The sequence below is a fragment of the Castor canadensis genome, chromosome 10 (genome assembly GCF_047511655.1).
Source record: "Castor canadensis chromosome 10, mCasCan1.hap1v2, whole genome shotgun sequence".
In the NCBI taxonomy this organism is placed as follows: domain Eukaryota; kingdom Metazoa; phylum Chordata; class Mammalia; order Rodentia; family Castoridae; genus Castor; species Castor canadensis.
In genome coordinates, this window is record NC_133395.1 from 53,721,158 (window position 1) to 53,739,460 (window position 18,303).

General features: G+C 34.6%; 1 long non-coding RNA gene across 1 annotated transcript in view; it reads right to left on the reverse strand.

The window, feature by feature from the left end:
- Positions 1-4,196, reverse strand: part of LOC141411597 (uncharacterized) — a 29,004-nt gene extending 24,808 nt beyond the window's left edge. The window contains exons 1-2 of the long non-coding RNA XR_012436437.1: positions 4,061-4,196; positions 2,108-2,203 (exon numbers count right to left, since the gene is read on the reverse strand). This is a non-coding gene — a long non-coding RNA (uncharacterized lncRNA). The remainder of the gene's footprint in view (positions 1-2,107; positions 2,204-4,060) is intronic.
- Positions 4,197-18,303: the final 14,107 nt, after the last annotated feature.

The window sequence follows — 18,303 nt, forward strand, 5'->3', positions numbered from 1 at the left end:
GACATAATAGTAAACACCTGTATTTTAAAGTAAACATATACCAAAAGTCTAAATTAAACTTGGGACAAAACCTTGGTCAGATAAGCATCTTTTTTATTTTAATTCATAGCACCAGAGTAATATTTTTGCATTTAATAGATAAATTAAATAATAAAAATTTACTGTTTGACTATAGAGACATAAACCAAACTGAAGTGTGTATCTACATGCATGAACATAGCAAGATATCACCATTTCCACATAACCTTCTTTGTAATCATCTACTGTTTATATTTTACAGGAGAGAGTGCTAAATCTTGTGATCTTGTGTCATATTCAATTTTAAAGACATAGTGTTTCCCATCAAGTGACAGAGCCATTTACATTCACAGCAGCTGAAAGGGTTTTTTCTTTTTTTTTGCACACATGGCCTTATGCCTGAGCTTCTATTAGTTCTGTTCCAGAAGAATGCAATAAATATGTCTAGAGACAAGAGACAAAGTTAATAAAAGGCTGTCCTTTCCTTTGCCTAAGACCCTGGTTTAAAATGAGCTATTTTCCCTGAACACCATCTATTAATTGGATGGCTTCAGCATAAGGCACAGACAAAAGCAGTCCTGATCATGATTATTTGTAATATAATTCTTCTTGATATGATGAATAATCACAGAGCATAGATATTAAAAAGTAAACTTCTTCCATGATAACAAAAAGATTTTAGACTTCAACCTGCTCATAGGTCAATTAAAGGACTGCCACTGATAACTATTTCCATTGTGTGTGACCCTCCCAATGATTCATGCATATTTTATAATCCTACAGCTCAGAATCTATTTAACTTCTAATTGGCTCAATTTTTTAAAAAATGAGTTGTTTTAATAAAAGTACAAATCAACATGAATTTTAAATCTGTTGGTATAGTTTGTCAAGTATAAAGCATCTACTGACTTTCTCCTATCATATGAAGATGATGTTCTCAGGTTGTCTGCCTAAATCACTGCTTAGTAAAATTAAGTTATGAATCAAAATTAAATGTTAAGTTTTTTATTCCAAATAGTTTCTAAAATGGGAACTACATACTGACCCTGTTTGAGCCAATATGGCTATTTTTCTGGACTTTTCTGTGTGTGTAGAATTTGCCTTGAATTCCCTACTCTGTGGGCTACAAGCAGCTTTCTGCAAGCTCAAAAGTGTCACAGACCTTCAGCTAGGCTCTTCAAGCTTTCCTCTGACTGTGACCACATTCTGTAGGGGGGCTGGGGAGAAACTCTGTAACCAACTTGTTTCTCTGTAACCTGACTTTTCTTTCTGACCACCTGTGAACCATATACTGCAGAAAAACCCCTGGTTACATCACCCACCCGGGGATATATAACTCAGCTCCTGACTCTGAATGGAGCTCAGGTCTTTGCGAACTTATCTCCCCTGAGTCTGCTAACATAATAAAATTCCTGCTTCCTGCAAAGTGGTCTCGGTGACTTTGTTTCCCTCGCCGTTTCCCTCAACAACCCAAAGAAGGATTGAAAATGTCTAAGCTTGAGTAAATTCTTACCCATTCTAGTTTGGGAAGAGTCTTCTTTTCAGGGAGGCGGGTGAGGAGATGGTACTGTGGAGATCAAACCCAGAGCCTCGTGCATGCTAAGCAAACACTCAACCACCGAGCTAAGTCCCCAGTACTAGGGAATGTCATTTTAATCTTCTGAATGACTAGTTCAATTGCAAGGGCACTGATAATCAGGTAATCAGATATAGTGATATAATTACTCCTCCTATTGTCTTATTTCTTAATTTTGAGGACCAAAGACATAGAGCTGTGGTTTTCAACTGGCAAGGTTTTGCTCTCCAGAGAGGATCCAACAGTGTGTAGAAACTTCTTCAATGGGGAAGTGTTAATGTGTAGAGGCCAGAGATGCTGTGAAACACCCTCCAATGCTTAGAATGGTTCCAGACAACAAAGGATTATTGGCCCCAAATGTCAGCAATGTTAAGGGCAGGCAACCCTGACATAAATAAACAAAAGGGAGGTATAACACACTTAGAATATGTTATTCTGCCAAACTCTATTCCCCACTCCTAAAATAATTATTTGTTTAGCATTTTAATTAGTTTGACCAGAATTCATAAGTACCTAGAAGTCACAGCAGATGAAAGTCTGGGTGTCAGAGAAATTTGTTCAATAAGATTCAATGAAGTCATCAAATATAATTACAGGACAGTGTGGTTCCTAGGTCAAGAAAATAAAAAGAATAGCATCTCAACAAAAGCTTCTGTCTTCTTTCAGCCCTTTCTAGTAAATGTTAGAACAAATCTGGCTCCCAAAATCATGAATACAGTGGAATTTATATTAGAACCTGGCAAGTACAGTGCTTTAAAGTTTGCAAAGTGTTCTTGTAGAAATTATCTTTTATAATTCATACAACCTGAGAAGAGTCACAACCACTATTTTGTTTTCATTTTGTAGATGTAGTTACTGAGGCAATAAGAAGTTAATGATTCACGTCAATATACAGTGTATAAATGCCACCTCAAAGTTTCAAGTCAGATATTCTCAACCTAAACTCTTTAAATTTTTTAACACATATACACATACCAGGCCTAAATATGCATAAATAAAAATTCAGAGTGAATATCGCTTAGAAAATAGTTTTCTCCCTATAAGCATTCTACATATACATTAAAAATCTAGGCAAATTAGAGATATGATAGCATGATATAAAAATGTATTTCTGTATCATTGCTCTAGCTTAAGTTAAATACCTCAATATTTGTAATAAATATGTGTGGTTAAGTAGATTGCTGTTGTCCAATGTAATCAATCCCGTACAGTCTCCACCAAATTTTAATATGTTCCTATAATAAATAATTGTACAGTTTATTGTTACATGTATATTTTCAAATGACCTTGGATGTCAATTTGAATGGCCAAGGTTTCTTGCAGCAGGAAATTTAGAGGTAAAAGAACTTTAACTCCTGCCCTGGTTTCAATGGTGCACTATCTCGAATAAAATTGATAATGACTCCAGGACTGTAAATGCTTTATCAGTCCCAGAGGCTTAGTTGCCTCTCACCAGATGCAGGAGTTGACTGTATTCATTAATATCCTTCAGTGAGGTCACAGGTGGGGAGAGACAGAGCTCTAAGGGGGATAGCTAGGGAAATATGAGAAAAGTATATTGAGTTTTGTGTAGGAAGGAGTCTGTTTATGAAGTTCTCATTGTCTTATGTGTGTAAGTAAACTAAAAGTCAAGTTGACTGAAAGGAACACTTTATGTTGAGTCTTCAACATTCTTAAGCTGTCAAGGGGAGACAGCACCTGCTCAGAGTAAATATTGCTTTTTCCTTCCCCATCCCTCATCTATTCTTTTGTTACTGAAAAGGAAGTAATTTGTCTGGCATTGTTACTTTGTAATTTTATTCTGTATTGATGGAAATTAGAATTAAAGTGTGTGCTATTTTTTTTGACACTTTCCCTGTCAGTGTATTTCACCGAGTTGAGCTTTACCACTTCAAGTAAATCTGTGTGCTGAAGTGACTCCTGAGGGAAAACACAAATCCTGGGGATGGCTTGCTACACAGCTTCAGCAACAAGCATTGAGACCTCCTTATCCAGCCTAACCCTGCTTACATACTTCAGAACTGAACCCCAATCTCCATCCCCACACAGCATTCCCCCGGTGACTTGAGCAAGTCTTGTTAACAGTTTCATCTAACAGGCTCAGCAGGTTCAACATTTGATTATCTTTCCCTCAGGTTCACAATCAAGTCTCTTTCCTTCGTTATGCACTGACAAGAACACTGTGCTTCGGCTGTGTGTGGGGGTAGCTGCACACACTGAACGTGCAGAAAATGTAGAGTCGACAATCTGGATAAATCTTACATTCAAGGAATTTAATTGTATTATTGAAATTCAGGGCTGTGCCCCTGAGACATTGATCCGGTATTGTCAGTTTCAAATCCTGGGTGCACTAGCAGCATGATGATGTGTTCATGGAATTTGCAATGGAGATAATGAGGAATCAAAGCTTGTGACAGGATCGCTAACTGACAGAAAATAGGAGAACCAACACAAATCAATACGTACCAGACCAGCAGAGCCCTCCTGGCAGCTTGTAAGCTTGGCAAAGCTCCTTGGGTTCCAATTTAAGAACAGGATCAGGACTTCGGAGAGGGGCACAGTTGGATGTGCAGACTGGGGTGACGCTTCTGCTTTCCAAGGCACAGAGAATGTTTGTTCATAAGCTTTTATTGCCAAAGGCAAGGCACTCTGGCTTCAGCAGCCAAGTAAAACAAAGGGAGATTGGAACAAAACAGTGGAATACAAAATATGGGGGAAGGAAGAAGGAAAAAGACTTGTGACAAATGATTGCTTTTTTGCTCTGCAAGAAGTTAGATGTCATTTGCTCTGTTTGGGATTCTTAAACAATTTTGAAAATGTGAAGGCCCACCTGGTTTATAAGGAAGACAGACTTTACTCATGAAGTTAGATTTTTCTGACTTTTGTTTACTTCAGAGCTAAGAAAAGCTGATTTTCATTTTACAGTAATGAAAGCAAGTATAAGATGTTTCTTAAGCACAACCAAATTGGACCACCACCCTACATATTTTCTTAAAATTCAATAACCCACTTCTCCTCTGAGATTATGCCTACCTTTTCAAAACTGAGCTATAACAACAAAAACAGGAATTAAGATATACATCACAAGCTCTATTTTGTATGTCATTCTATATTTTCTCTACTGAACTAATTATTAAATTACTTGGCATGTCTTTGTCCAAACAAAACATTGGGTGGGGTACATCTCTAATTACAACAGTCTTGGCATAGGCTAATTGTCCTGGCTTAAATATAAAACGTACTCTTTTATTCTCAGAATATATTGGCTTGGATATTAAATTTTATATGATCATATGGCCATCCTTTAAACCTGAAAGACATCAACTCAAAACAGAAAATTATCTTCCATTTAATGTAGCACATTATAGCACCTAGTTGAAAGCCTAGTTTGGAAAAAATACAAGTATCAGTCCCGAGCTTTCTCTGAGATTCAAACTGTAATTTCAATTAGTGACTTCAGGGGAAAAATCATTTTTATTTAGTTGGACTATATCGATACCTAAATGATTCCTAAGATGTGTCATGGTTTAGAAAGTATAAAGGACATCCCTTCAAAAGAACAGTGTATACCCTCACTGCTAGGCTCTGTGACTCTGAAGGTAAACTCCATATATTATTGCAGGAAATTATATTCCCACAACAGCATGAGATATTTTATGTTTCAACACCATGAAACCTAGTCACAGATCACCAAAAACTATTTAGACCTAGACTATCAGATAAATTAGGGATCAGGTACATTTTGAACCCTTAAATATCTGGAAATTTTCCTGGCTCAGTAATGAGCAGGTACTTCATTACAGTTTACAGTTTCCTAAATTATTGGAAAGATACTGGTACTGATATCAAGATATACTTCCCATTTCCATCCTTTAATTGGTCTCAAACAAATTTGACATTGTCATTTAATTTTTTGCATTAAAAGCAGTGAAAATGACTGATTTAACAGGTGAATGACTTGTCATTGTACAAAACCGCCCATTCAATAATGGCTAAAATAAGTTTATCACAATTGTTTCTTGTCCTTTTTTTGGCATATATATATTCTCAGGCTATTTTAAAGAAATAGTCTCTCATTTAAAGCATCTTAAACTATAAAAATCTTCTAGAATTAAGTTTGACACACTTTCAGAATCACTTCTACTAATTTCAATAGAAAACAATATTTTTAAACGTTCAGAATATTAGAACCAGAGATTTTGATGACCAACTGCCCTTGAAAACCTGGCAAAGATTTATATTTTCCTTTTCATCCAAAACAGCTAAATTATATCCTATTAGAGCAGAAGATTGGAGGTATTTTAAAATTTGGTAACTTTTTTTAAAACATGGTTGCTAATCTGAAATACAAACTTCATTGTCCTTTGAATTGAGAGAAGAAATGCACTAAATTTTAATCTAATGTAGGAAATAATTGTCTCACAGACTAATAAATAATTATTCATTGCTTATTATCTGTGAGATATTTAGGAACATGGGGGGATAAGGAGAAATAAAATAGAGATGTCTCTGCTCTTATTTTTACTAGTTTCATGTTATTTGTGAGACAAAAAAATGAAGGCAAAATGACTAATTTTTCTATATTACCACCCACTCCACCTCCACCCTGCCATCCTAAACCAAAGCCATTAAAACTTTCAGAAATCTGTATTCTTGATATATAATTCTAGGAATTTCTACTGAATAATATTTTAGAAAATATTATTTTCTAAAGCACAAGTGAAGTGCAAAACTTTCAGGCAGTTGATAAGGCAAATAAATAAATAAATAAATAAACTTCAGCCATCCCCTTATTTTGCATTTCAGTTTTTTTAAGTTCCCTACCAATCATTGTTCAATAGTCAATCTACTATGAAGAAATTATTATCCCATTGCACAAATTACCCTCACTTCAAAATGACATGATTAGACATTTTCTGCTAATCAGTAAGTGGTCTGCAGTTTGATTCCCATTCATCAGTGCCATAAAAGGGGGAGATACCATGGAAAGGGGGATAGTGCTCTATTAAGCATCTCCTATTAGGAAATGAACACTGATACTAATTAATAATTGAGGAAAGGATTAAAATTCTTTTCTTTCAGCAATATTACAGAGAAGAGATTACTACAGCTAATGGCAATGATGTGAAATATTCTATTTAATGAAGCAATTTAAATAAGCTTTGCAATCCCCACTCAGATCGCAAATAGAAAAAGTGCCAATTTGAATATAATATTACAATTTCCATTTAAGATCATGAGGAAACTCATTGCCTGAAGTAAGTCAGTCGATTAGGTAATAACAATTTCAGTAATTGTAACTGTTATTATGATTAATAATAGCTCAATATTCTCTGCTTCATTTTCTTTAGTTTGACTAACATAGTTTACAAATATTTTCAAATAGGCTAAAAGGGCAACCAAAATTCAATTCTTGAGTTTTATAAGGGGGTAAAGACACCACAGAGATAAAGGTGAGGCCATTAGTGATTCAGAATGCATCCTTTTAATTACAACTTATTTGAGATTTCTTTTGTATATTTATTTATTACATGGCAACTAGTTTGCTACTATTTTACTAAAGAAAAATACAATATCCAATGCTTTTTATATGTTATAAACCATATGATTTGGCACATTTAACACTCCATTATCCATGTACATACCTCAGCCATTCAATTAATCAAAGGCCTGTACTCTAATAGCCAGTGGGTTTTGGTGAAGTAGGCCAGGCAAAGAACACCCACAATAGGAAACTATCATGAGAGATCAAGGACATGTTTTCTTCACAAAGAATGTCACCAATTTGGAATAAAAATTTAAAGTGTCAAAGAATTGGATATCCCAAAAAAGTCAATATCAGTTGTCCATTACTTCAGAGTTAGTTTCTTCTCAATACACTATAATAATCAGATTTTCAGCAGAGATTCTCATCAATTCACACAATCCTGAGATAAGTGATCAAAACCATATGAAAATGTGCACAGAAAAATTGATCACAAAGAACTCAAAAGTGTAAAGGTGTTTTATTTCTCTAAGTAGTACAATAGTCTTTCATGTTATTTTCCAAAATTGATAAATTTACTTTCATCATAGCAAAATAACCTCTGTAGAAATAATTAGAATTGTATTTTGAAAATTTAGCAGTGCATTTTAAGAACCTTAACATATAGTTTAGGAACGGCATTTTCTGAGTAGTCAAGCACTGAATTGTTTCAGAATTCACTGCCCTGTAAATTTGCCATCCAAAAGAAGTACTTATTTTAGGTAAGGAATGAGAAAGAGAAGGATAACCTCTAACACTTTATCTGATTTAAAGTCATGAAAATATTTTTTTTATGTTAGTCAAAGGTGTTTGTCAATGATTTTTTACAATTGTTTGGACTGGTTTCTCAGAATTCATTAAACAATGAGTAGGTAAAGTTGACATTCTATGAAAAAATTCCCAAACAGGACTTTTTCTTAAAGGAACCATTGCCAGTTCTAGATAAACTTCAGCCAGTCTGGCATTAAGTGTTTTGATGTTTTTGTGGCTATCTATGATTCATTTACATCTAGCTTCCCTAGAATTAATCTAAGGAGAGAACAGCAATGTGTTTGTTATGTCATTTTTGCTAGTCTATTTAAACAGAGATGTTGCTTTCAACGTAGTGAAATTAAGTTCCAGTTATACCTTTGCACTCATTATTACTTACATTATTTTGTTAGAGTAGCAGAATGAGAATCATTAAAGGATTGTTGTCTAAAGGAATAAGAGTAAAAGTTGCACAAGAATATATTTAATGTACTTTTGTAGCAGGTTAATTGAAAAGATGTTATTTGTAAGTAGTTGGATTTATTAGAATTAAGAATGGTATTAATGTCAACATTTTTTTAAAGACAGCAAGATTATATCTGCAGAAAAGTATAAAATATTAAAAGAGTAAAAACACAATTGTAAAGGACTTCCAACCACTTTTACCTGTAAAAGAAGTTCAAATATATAAAAGATAAAGAAATTAAATTTAATTCTAACTTTTAAAAATGTTTGAAATTTAATTACTGGCAGGCAAATAAACAATATTTAAAGGAAGTTATCCTATACAAATTTGTAAAAATTGTACAGACCCTTTCCCACAATGAATGAATTCCACCTTTACGCACATTAGGGTCTTATTACCCTGTAATCTCTACACCTTATACTGCTTCTTCCTATTGCCCCATACTGTTCCCTGCTCCCTCTTCTAGTGCCATCATTTTAATTACCTATCTATCTCTATGTAAGCAACTGTTATCTCCCCAATACCCACTGTTTACAGATAATAGCACCAAGGGATTTTTATGTATTATATAAATAACTGGTTTGGCATTGAATCTGTGAATTTGTGTTGGCTAAATTATATTTCCAGGTCAGGGAGCAGAAATATTACAACAACCTACCTAAGCACTAAGCTAGTCAGAGCATAGAAATTAATTCAAAGGAAAGATAACATGTGATTAAACCCCCCCACCAAAACTGATTAAAAACACACAAGCAAAATACAAAGTAGAAACATGGGGAGAAAAACAAGAGAGGGGAATACGACTCCCCAAAAGACTAACAATAACATAATAGAGGATTTGGTGGAAAGTAAAGGAGTTTAATCCCCAGTTTCTGACATCAGAAGAATGATGATAAGAATGTTCAATGAGCTTAAAGAAGAACTTAAAGAGGACATACAAAAACAAGTCAATAAATCCCAAAAGAACACAGATTAAAAAAAACTCAAGAAGACACAAAAATAACTAAATGAACTCATAGAGGATTTCAACAAACTCCAAAATGAAGCTAAGGAGATTACAAAACAAGAGATAAATGAAGTAAAGAAGACAGCACAAGAGTTTAACAAAGATATGAAAAGTCTCAGGAAAAACAATCAAACAGATATCCTGGAAATAAAAAGTTCTGGAGTCCAATAAAAAATACAGCTGCATGCTATTCCAGCAGACTAGAACAAGTGGAAGACAGACGTTCAGGGACTGAAAACAAAATAGATGTTAAAGAATAAAAGAGAAGAATTCTTAGACAAAAGATTCAAAAGCTGCAAAATGAATATGCAAGAACCCCACAATTCCATCAAAAGACCAAACCTAAAAATCATGGGCATAAAAGAAGGAGAATAGGAGCAAGCCAAACAAATACATAATATATTCAACAAAACAATAGCAGAAAATTTCCCCAATCTTGAGAAAGAGATGTCCACTCAGGTACACCAAACAGACAAAACCAGGACAAACCTCCAGGACACCAAACAGACATGAACAAAATAGAATCTCTCCATCGCATATTATAGCTGAAGCAATTAGCACAGAGACCAAGGAAAGAATATTGAAGGCTGTAACACAGAAAAATCAAATAACATATAAAGGTAAAGCCATCAAATTAATGCAGATTACTCAACAGAAACCTTAAAAGCAAGAAAGGCATGGAGTGAGGTATTTCAAGCCTTGAAAAAAAAGCTATCATTCAAAATTGAAAGAGGAATAAAAGTCTTTGAGGATAAACAGAAACTAAAACAATGCATGACCATTAAATCACCACTATAAAGGGTTCTAAAAGATACCCTATAAAAAGAAGATGAAAACAAACATAGCCAGGAAAGGATGGGAATTATTAAACCTCAACAGAAGAGCAGACAAGTGATCAGAGAGTTGCATAGAATTACTTGCACACAAACACTTACACAATAAAAACAACTAAATGGCAGGAATAACCACATAACTCTCAATATTAGCACTTAAGGTTAATGGTCTCAACTCCCCCATAAAAAGACTGGCAAACTGGATTAAAAAGAAAGACTTTATACTCTGTTGTTTACAGGAAACCCATGAGACAGACAGAAACAAACATTGCCTTAGTGTAAAGGGTGGAAGAAGATTTGCCAAACTAATGGCTCCCCCCAAAACAGGCAGGAGTAGCAATACTTATACCAGATAAAGCAGACTTCAACTCTAAGTCAGTCATATACATGTAGAGGAAATAACAATCATTAACTTAAATTTGCCTAATGTAGGTATATCCAACTTCATTAAACATACACTACTGTACTTAAATACATAGACAGACCCCAAAATAGTAGATGTAGAAAATGTCAATAATACTTCATCACCAATAGATAGGTAATCCAGATAAAAAAAAATCAATAAAGAAACTCTCGAATTGAATGACACCATAGAACAAATGAATCTGACAGAGTCTCCAGAGTATTCCATCCTGCAATAGCACAATATACATTCTTCTCATTAGCCCATTGAACTTTCTCCAAAATAGACCATATTTTAGGTCACAAAGCTAGTCATAACAAATATAAGAAAATTGAAATAATCCCTTCCATACTGTCTGACCACAATTCAATAAAACTCAAATTCAACAACAGAAGAAAACTCAAACTCCTAGAGGATGAACAACCCATTCCTCCATGGTCAGTGGATCATGAAGAAATGGAAGAAATTTAAAAGTTCCTGGAATTTAATGAGAATGAAAGCACAGCCTATAAGAACCTATGGGACAGAGCAAAGGCAGTCCTAATGGGAAAGATTATAGCCATGAATGTATATTTTTAAAACATAGAAAGATCTCAAATATATGACCTAATTCTACATCTCAAACTCCTAGGAAAACAAGAACAAGATAAATCCAAAACTAGCAGAAAGGGAGAAATAATAAAAATTAGGGCTAAAAGCAAAAAAATAGAGACCAAAAAAACCACATGAAGAATCAACAAAATAAACAACTTGTTCTTTGAAAAGAAAAATAAAATTGACAAGACCCTCACAAATCTGACTAGAATGAGGAGGGAAAAGACCTTAAATTAATAAAATTAGAAATTAAAAAAAGGGAGATAACAACAAACACCAAGGAAATCCAGGGAATCTTTGGGGATTACTTTGAAAACCTCTATTCAAATAAATTGGAAAATCTAGAAGACACAGACAAATTTCTAGACCTATTTGACCATCCAAAATTTAACCAAGAGGATATTTATCACCTAAACAGACCTATACTAAACAATGAAATTGAAGCAATAATAAAGAGTCCTCCAAGAAAGGTCCAGAACCTGACACATGCACAGCTGAATTCTACCATACCTTTAAAGTACTAATACCAATACTCCTCAAACTTTTCCACGAAATAGAAAGGGAAAGAATCTTGCCAAACTCATTCTATGAAGTCAGTATTACACTCATCCCAAAATCAGACAAGGTCACAACAAAAGAAGGGAATTATAACCAATCTCTTTAATGAACATTGATGTAAAAATCTTCAATAAAATATTGGTAAACTGAATTCAACAGCATATCAAAAAGATCATATAGCATGATCTAGTCAGTTTCATCCGAGGGATACAGGGATGGCTCAACATATGCAAAACATTAAATGTAATACAGCATATTAGCAGAAGCAATGACAGAAGTCACATTATTATTTCAACTGATGTAGAAAAGCCTTCAACAAAATTCAACATCTTTTCATAATGTAATGGGGAATAGAAGGAATGCACCTAATCATAATAAAGGCTATATATGACAAGCCTGTAGCCAACATCATACTAAATGGGGGAAAACTGAAAACATTTACTCTAAAGTCAGGAACAAGATAAGGGTATCTACTCTTTCCACTCTTATTCAACATAGTCTTGGAATTAATAGTAAGAGCAATAAACAAGAAGAAGAAATTAAAGGAACACAAATTGGAAAAGAAGTAATCAAACTATCCCTATTTGCAGATGATATGATCTTATACCAAAAAACCTGAAAAAAATGCCACCAAAATACACATGAACATCATAAACAGCTTCATGAAAGTAGCAGGTCACAAAATCAATTTAAAAAAATTGGTAGCCTTTCTATACACCAACAATGAACAGACTGAGGAAGAATATAGGAAAATTTCCATTTACAGTAGCTTCAAAAAAAAATCTGGAATAAACTTACCAAAGGATGTGAAAGACATCTAGAAGGAGAATTATAAACCATTGAAAAAAGAAATTGGAGAAGACTACAGAAGACAGAAAGATCTCCCATGTTCATGGATCAGTAGAACCAATATTGTGAAAATTGCTACATTACCAAAAGCAATATACACGTTCAATGCAATCCCCATAAAAATTTCAATGACATTCATAACATAAACTGAAAAATCAACCCTCAAGTTCATTTGGAAGCACAAAATACTGCAAATAGTCAAGGCAATATTGAGCGATACTGGAGGTAGGTATCATAATACCTGACTTCAAACTATACTACAGAGCCATAGCAATAAAAACAACATGGTAGTGGCACAAAAGCAGACATGAAGACCAGTGGAACAGAATAGAAGACCCAGATATGAATCCATACAGCTATGCCCACCTGATATTTGACAAAGTTGCCAAAAACATACAATGGAGAAAAGACAGCCTCTTCAACAAATGTTGGTGGGAAAACTGGATGTCTTCCTGCACAAAACTGAAACTAGAGCCATGTCTTTCACCCTGTATAAGTATCAACTTAAGGTAGATTAAGGACCTTAATATAAGTCCTAAAACTTTGAAGCTAGTGCAGGAAAGAGCAGGGAATGTATTGGGATTAATAGGCACAAGGAATGACTTTTGAAACAGAACTAAAATGGCCAACAACTCAGAGAAAGGATTGACATAAGAAACTACATGAAATTAAAAGGCTCTGTGCAAGAAAAGAAATGGTCACTAAGCTGAAGAGTCTGCCACATAATGGGGGAAAATCTTTGCCAGTTATAAATCAGACAAGGGATTAATAACTAGGATATGGAGGGAGCTCAAAAACCTAAACTCCCCGAAAATCAATGACCCAGTGAAGAAATGGGCTAATGAACTGAACAGGGCTTTTTCAAAGGAAGAAGTTCTGTGGCCAAAAAACACATGAAGAAATGTAGAACATCCCTGGCTATAAAGGAAATTCAAATCAAAACTACATTAAGATTCCCTGTCACTCATATTAGAAAGGCTACCTTCAAGAACACAAACAACAACGAATGTTGGCAAGGATGTAGGGGAAAAAGGAACCTGCATACACTGCTGGTGGGAAGGTAAATTAGTACAACCACTATGAAAACCAGTATTGAGGCTCCTCAAAAAACTAAAAATAGACTTGCCTTATGATCCAGCAACACCACTCTTAGAAATATTCCCAAATGAATGCAAGTCAGGTTACAACAAAGGCACCTGCACACTCATGTTTATTGCAACATTATTCACAATATCTAAGCTATGGAAACAGCCAAGATGCCACAATACTGATGAATGGATTAAGAAAATATGGTATTTATGTACAATGGAATTTTATTCAGTCACAAAGGAGGATGAAATTTGGTCATTTGCAAGTAAATGGATAGAACTAGAGAACATCATCTTAAGTGAAGTTAGCCAGGCTCAGAAAGCCAAAGCCTCATGTTTTCTCTCATATGTGGCCTACAGACTCAACACAAATACAATAGTATTATGAGAAACTGGTCACGCTAAGGGGAGGTCACATACGAGAGGGGGAGTGTAAAATAAGGAAGTTAAGGAGAATGTGGTTGATATACTCTATACAAGAGTGAATATAGAATTTTGAAACTTGTTGAAATCACCAGAGGGGCTAAGAGAGAAAGAAGAAAAGCAAAGGAGATGATCCAATTCGTGTTATAATAAATAGATACATGGAAATGTCACAAGGAAAGTCCCTGTGTACCTACCTTAAACATGTCATTTTTTTTCCTGTTTTACAAAATCAGAAAACAGGAGGGCGGGACAGGTCTTGTTTGGGGAGTTGGTATCAGTGGGAGTGTTGAGGAGGTGGGTAAAGGGTTTGGCAGGGTAAATATAGTGCAAATACTGTGTATACATGTATGTAAATGGAAAAATGATACCTGTAAAAACTATTCCAGGAACAAGGAGGGTGGATAAAGGAGAATTATGGAGAGGGTTCATTCAAGTATGATATACTTGATATGTCGTGTGAACTTTTGTAAATCTCACAATGTATCAGTACAACAAAAAACTTACAAATTAAAAAAAAAATGTAGAAATTGTTGCCATTTCCTTGCTTTATAATTATACCTCCAAAACTTAAACTGATATGGTCCTTTTCCCATTTTTTTTCCAGCTTCTAGTGTAGATGACATACTACCTTTTCTCACCTGGCTTATTGCAGTGGGCTTCTCACAAACCTCCCTGTTCACCATCCCTTTCATCTGCCTTTCTTCAGTTCTTTTCTACCCTTATTGCACTGCACCATGACTTCACCTCTAACACTCAATCTTCTGAGCTCCTGGAGAACCTCTTGGCTGCCAGGTCAGATCTGACTTTTCTGCAATATTTAGTCTTGTTGGCCATTCCTATTTTTAGGAAATAATTTCACCCTTGTCTTTTATGATAAGATGTATTTTTCTCCTTTAATAGTTTCTGCAAATGTGCTTATATGTCAGGCAGGGTTATGGCAGGAAAGAGATCAGATACTCAAATTAAGAAATTTGGGAAGATTTTAATACAGGGGTATTTTGAAAGAAAACGCAGATAGGTAAAACATCGCAGTTTTTTGCTTTAGTATCTGTGAGTGTTACCACTCTCAAGTAGAAAAAAGGGTTACTAGCACCTGGCTGAGCCCACCAGGAAAACTGACCTTGAAGCAGGGGAGTTGGACAAAGCTCTGAAGAATCTCAAGAATAGATGCAGGGACTGAAAGCGATGTACTCTGTCTTTTTCCTAAGCTTTGTTTTTCTGGTTATTGTTGGTTTTACAAGTGCTCCCCTCACCAGCTGGGTGAAGTGTACCCAAACAAGAAAATAAGGGAGCTACTTTATGTGATTCAAGCATGTAAAGTGACTTTGGGACACGGAGCAGGGTGGAAAGGAGTGCACAGTAGATGTAAAAGGGTGTCTCCTACCCAGCCCCTATTTTAATGGGGGATTTTCTCCAGGTTTCCTCTTGTCTCTATACTACTTGTACATTCTTTTCACCCTAGTGTTATATCAATTTATTTTTTTTTTAGCAAGACTGGAGTTTGAACTCAGGGCTTCACGCTTGCAAAGCAGGTGCTCTACTGCTTGAGCTATGTCTGCAGTCCATTTTGCTCTGGTTATTTTGGAGATGGGGTTTTGTGAATTACTTGCACAGGCTAAAATTAAACTGCAATCCTCTTATCTCAGCCCCCTAGGTAGCCAGAACTACAGGCATGAGCCTCCAGCACCCAGCTTTTCATCAATCTTGGCTTATATTATAATTATGCTCTTGGAATTCTCTAATCTATATCTCCATTTCCAAAGTATTTTTTTCATGCCAGTCTTATACATTGAACTAGTTAAAGGGTATCTCTTTCTTGAACTCTGCATCATAAAATCTGATCTCATTTTCTTCTTCTATAGCTTAGTCTTTCCATATCACATCTCTTTTTGAGCTGAATAACATCCCATTCAGTCATGTAAAGTAAAAATTCAGAAATCACCCTGAACTCATTTTTACTCTCTAGGTATAGTTAATGAATGCTAATGCTTTCTAGACCATCTCCTAGTGAATATTTAATCCACTGTCTCCTGTACACTGTGGTAATCACTAGCCTAATAAATGACAAAAATTCCATACTAGAAGTTATAGAAACCAATTACATGAAGAATTTACCACTCTAAGGATTAAGGTAAATTCTTTTAGAAGAAAGCATGTGTTAGTTGATTTCTAAAGAATGAATAATGGGTACCTGGGCAAATTGTGGGGAAGATATTGCACTTAAAAGAAAGAACATATGCAAAGGTTCCTTGGGGAAGAATACATATTTGAGAAACTAAAATAAGTTATAATTTGAGTATGGGGTAAACTATCTAAAAGTGTCTTCAATTGAGGCTGGCAAAGTAAGAAGACAGAAGTTTTGCAAAGGGCATTGGAAATCACACTATAAATTTGGGATTTCATTCATATGGTATTTGGGTTGATGACAGAAGTAAAAAGTAAACAGATCCAAGAATATCAGATCTAACTGTGAAAATATCTCACAATCCTAATTTGTAGATTAGGAAAACATACCATCTAGGTTATAGGTATAATTTGGATTAGAAGTGTACCCTCACGATCATGTGTCAAAGGCTTGGTTGCCATCCTGTGGTGCTATTGGGAGGCAGTAGAAATTTTAGGAGGTGGGACCTAGTGGAAGATAATTAGATCATTGGGGTATGTCATCAAAGAAGATATTGAGACCCTCATCCCTCCTTTTTTATTTTATTCTCTGGCAGCCATAAGGTGAGCATGCCTCCCACCATGATGTTCTGCTTCAGTATAGGCTCCCAAACAATGGAGCCAACCAACAATGAACTGAAACCTCTAAGTCAAAATAAACCATTCCTCCTTTTAAGCAGACATCTGACTAACACAGTGAGAAAATATAAGATCAAAGGTAACCAGGAAAGGAATCTCTCACAAGCAACCCAACTTATTTTCTATTCACTTGAATCTCCAAATAGAATTCAAATGTATGACCTAAACACCTTACTACATTCAAGAATTTTCAGATTCCATTTTCAGTCTGGAAATTCCTTTTTGTGGGGAATGTCCTTGCATTTATATTATGAACCAAAATTCTTATTGACTGTTTGTCAATCTTCTTTTCCAGAGGCAGGAAGAAAAGATAATTTATCCAAAGTTAAAAGTTATAGATACATTGTTATTGTAGTTATACTTATTAATCATGCCTTTTAGATTGCTAAATAACTCAGGCAAGTCACGAAATATCCACATTCTTTCTTTTTTCTGCTCTTCTAGAATAAAAGTGTTGAGCAAGATAAACACCACGAGCTTTTCAATACCTATAATTCTACAAATATGAGATCAGATGATCTCTTCATCTAAAGCCTGTATTAAAAATCTGAAATTAAATAGTCATCAAAAACTGTCACTATGTTTCTAAGTAAATCCACATTTGTTCATGTAGAACAATATTATTTAATTTATAAAGCTTAACATCAGATCTATATATAGTTCTTATCTGACTATTGAAACTTGGTCTTGACAAGTGTTTGCAATTTGATATCATATATATTTCAAGTTAATGCAATAGGACAATTCATCTAGCTCTGAGTAAAAATTTATATAAAACACATATAAGCAAGCACATATATACACAAACAATAATATTTGTTAGAGGCTATATGCATTTCCACAAACAAATGAGAATAGAAATAATGAAAATAGTGAGAAAAGTGAATAGATGAAGAAATGCATTGTCCTTTCTCATTTTTACATTTTAGACCATTTTAAATAATAATTTTTTACTTTGTTCTTAATTTTCTTTTATAACCTTTTCACTACAACTTAACATTGTCCAGTGGAGAATTATTCATCTCCTAAAGGATCCTGAGGCTTAATTAATAGAAGAACCAGCCAAAAGGATAAAACTAGAGATATCAGAAGTAATTACAATTTAATGAAACAAGAATGAACAAATTACCACAAAGCTCAGTAGCCTAGTAGCAACCTGAAATAAAAATTTGGTCATCAAACTGATAGCCCCTCTTTTGCCCACCTGTCACCCTGAAATGCCATGCCCACTTACTTTTTCCCATTCTTTTCTCTTCTTTCCTTAGTGAATATGTAACTTGATCATGGTTATCATTACATATAAAAATAAAAATGTCTCATGCCTCATCCTCAGCATAAGCTCACATATTCCAAAGGTCAATAATTCTGATGAATTAAAACTAAATTTTAAATAATTTGTAATAAAAATAA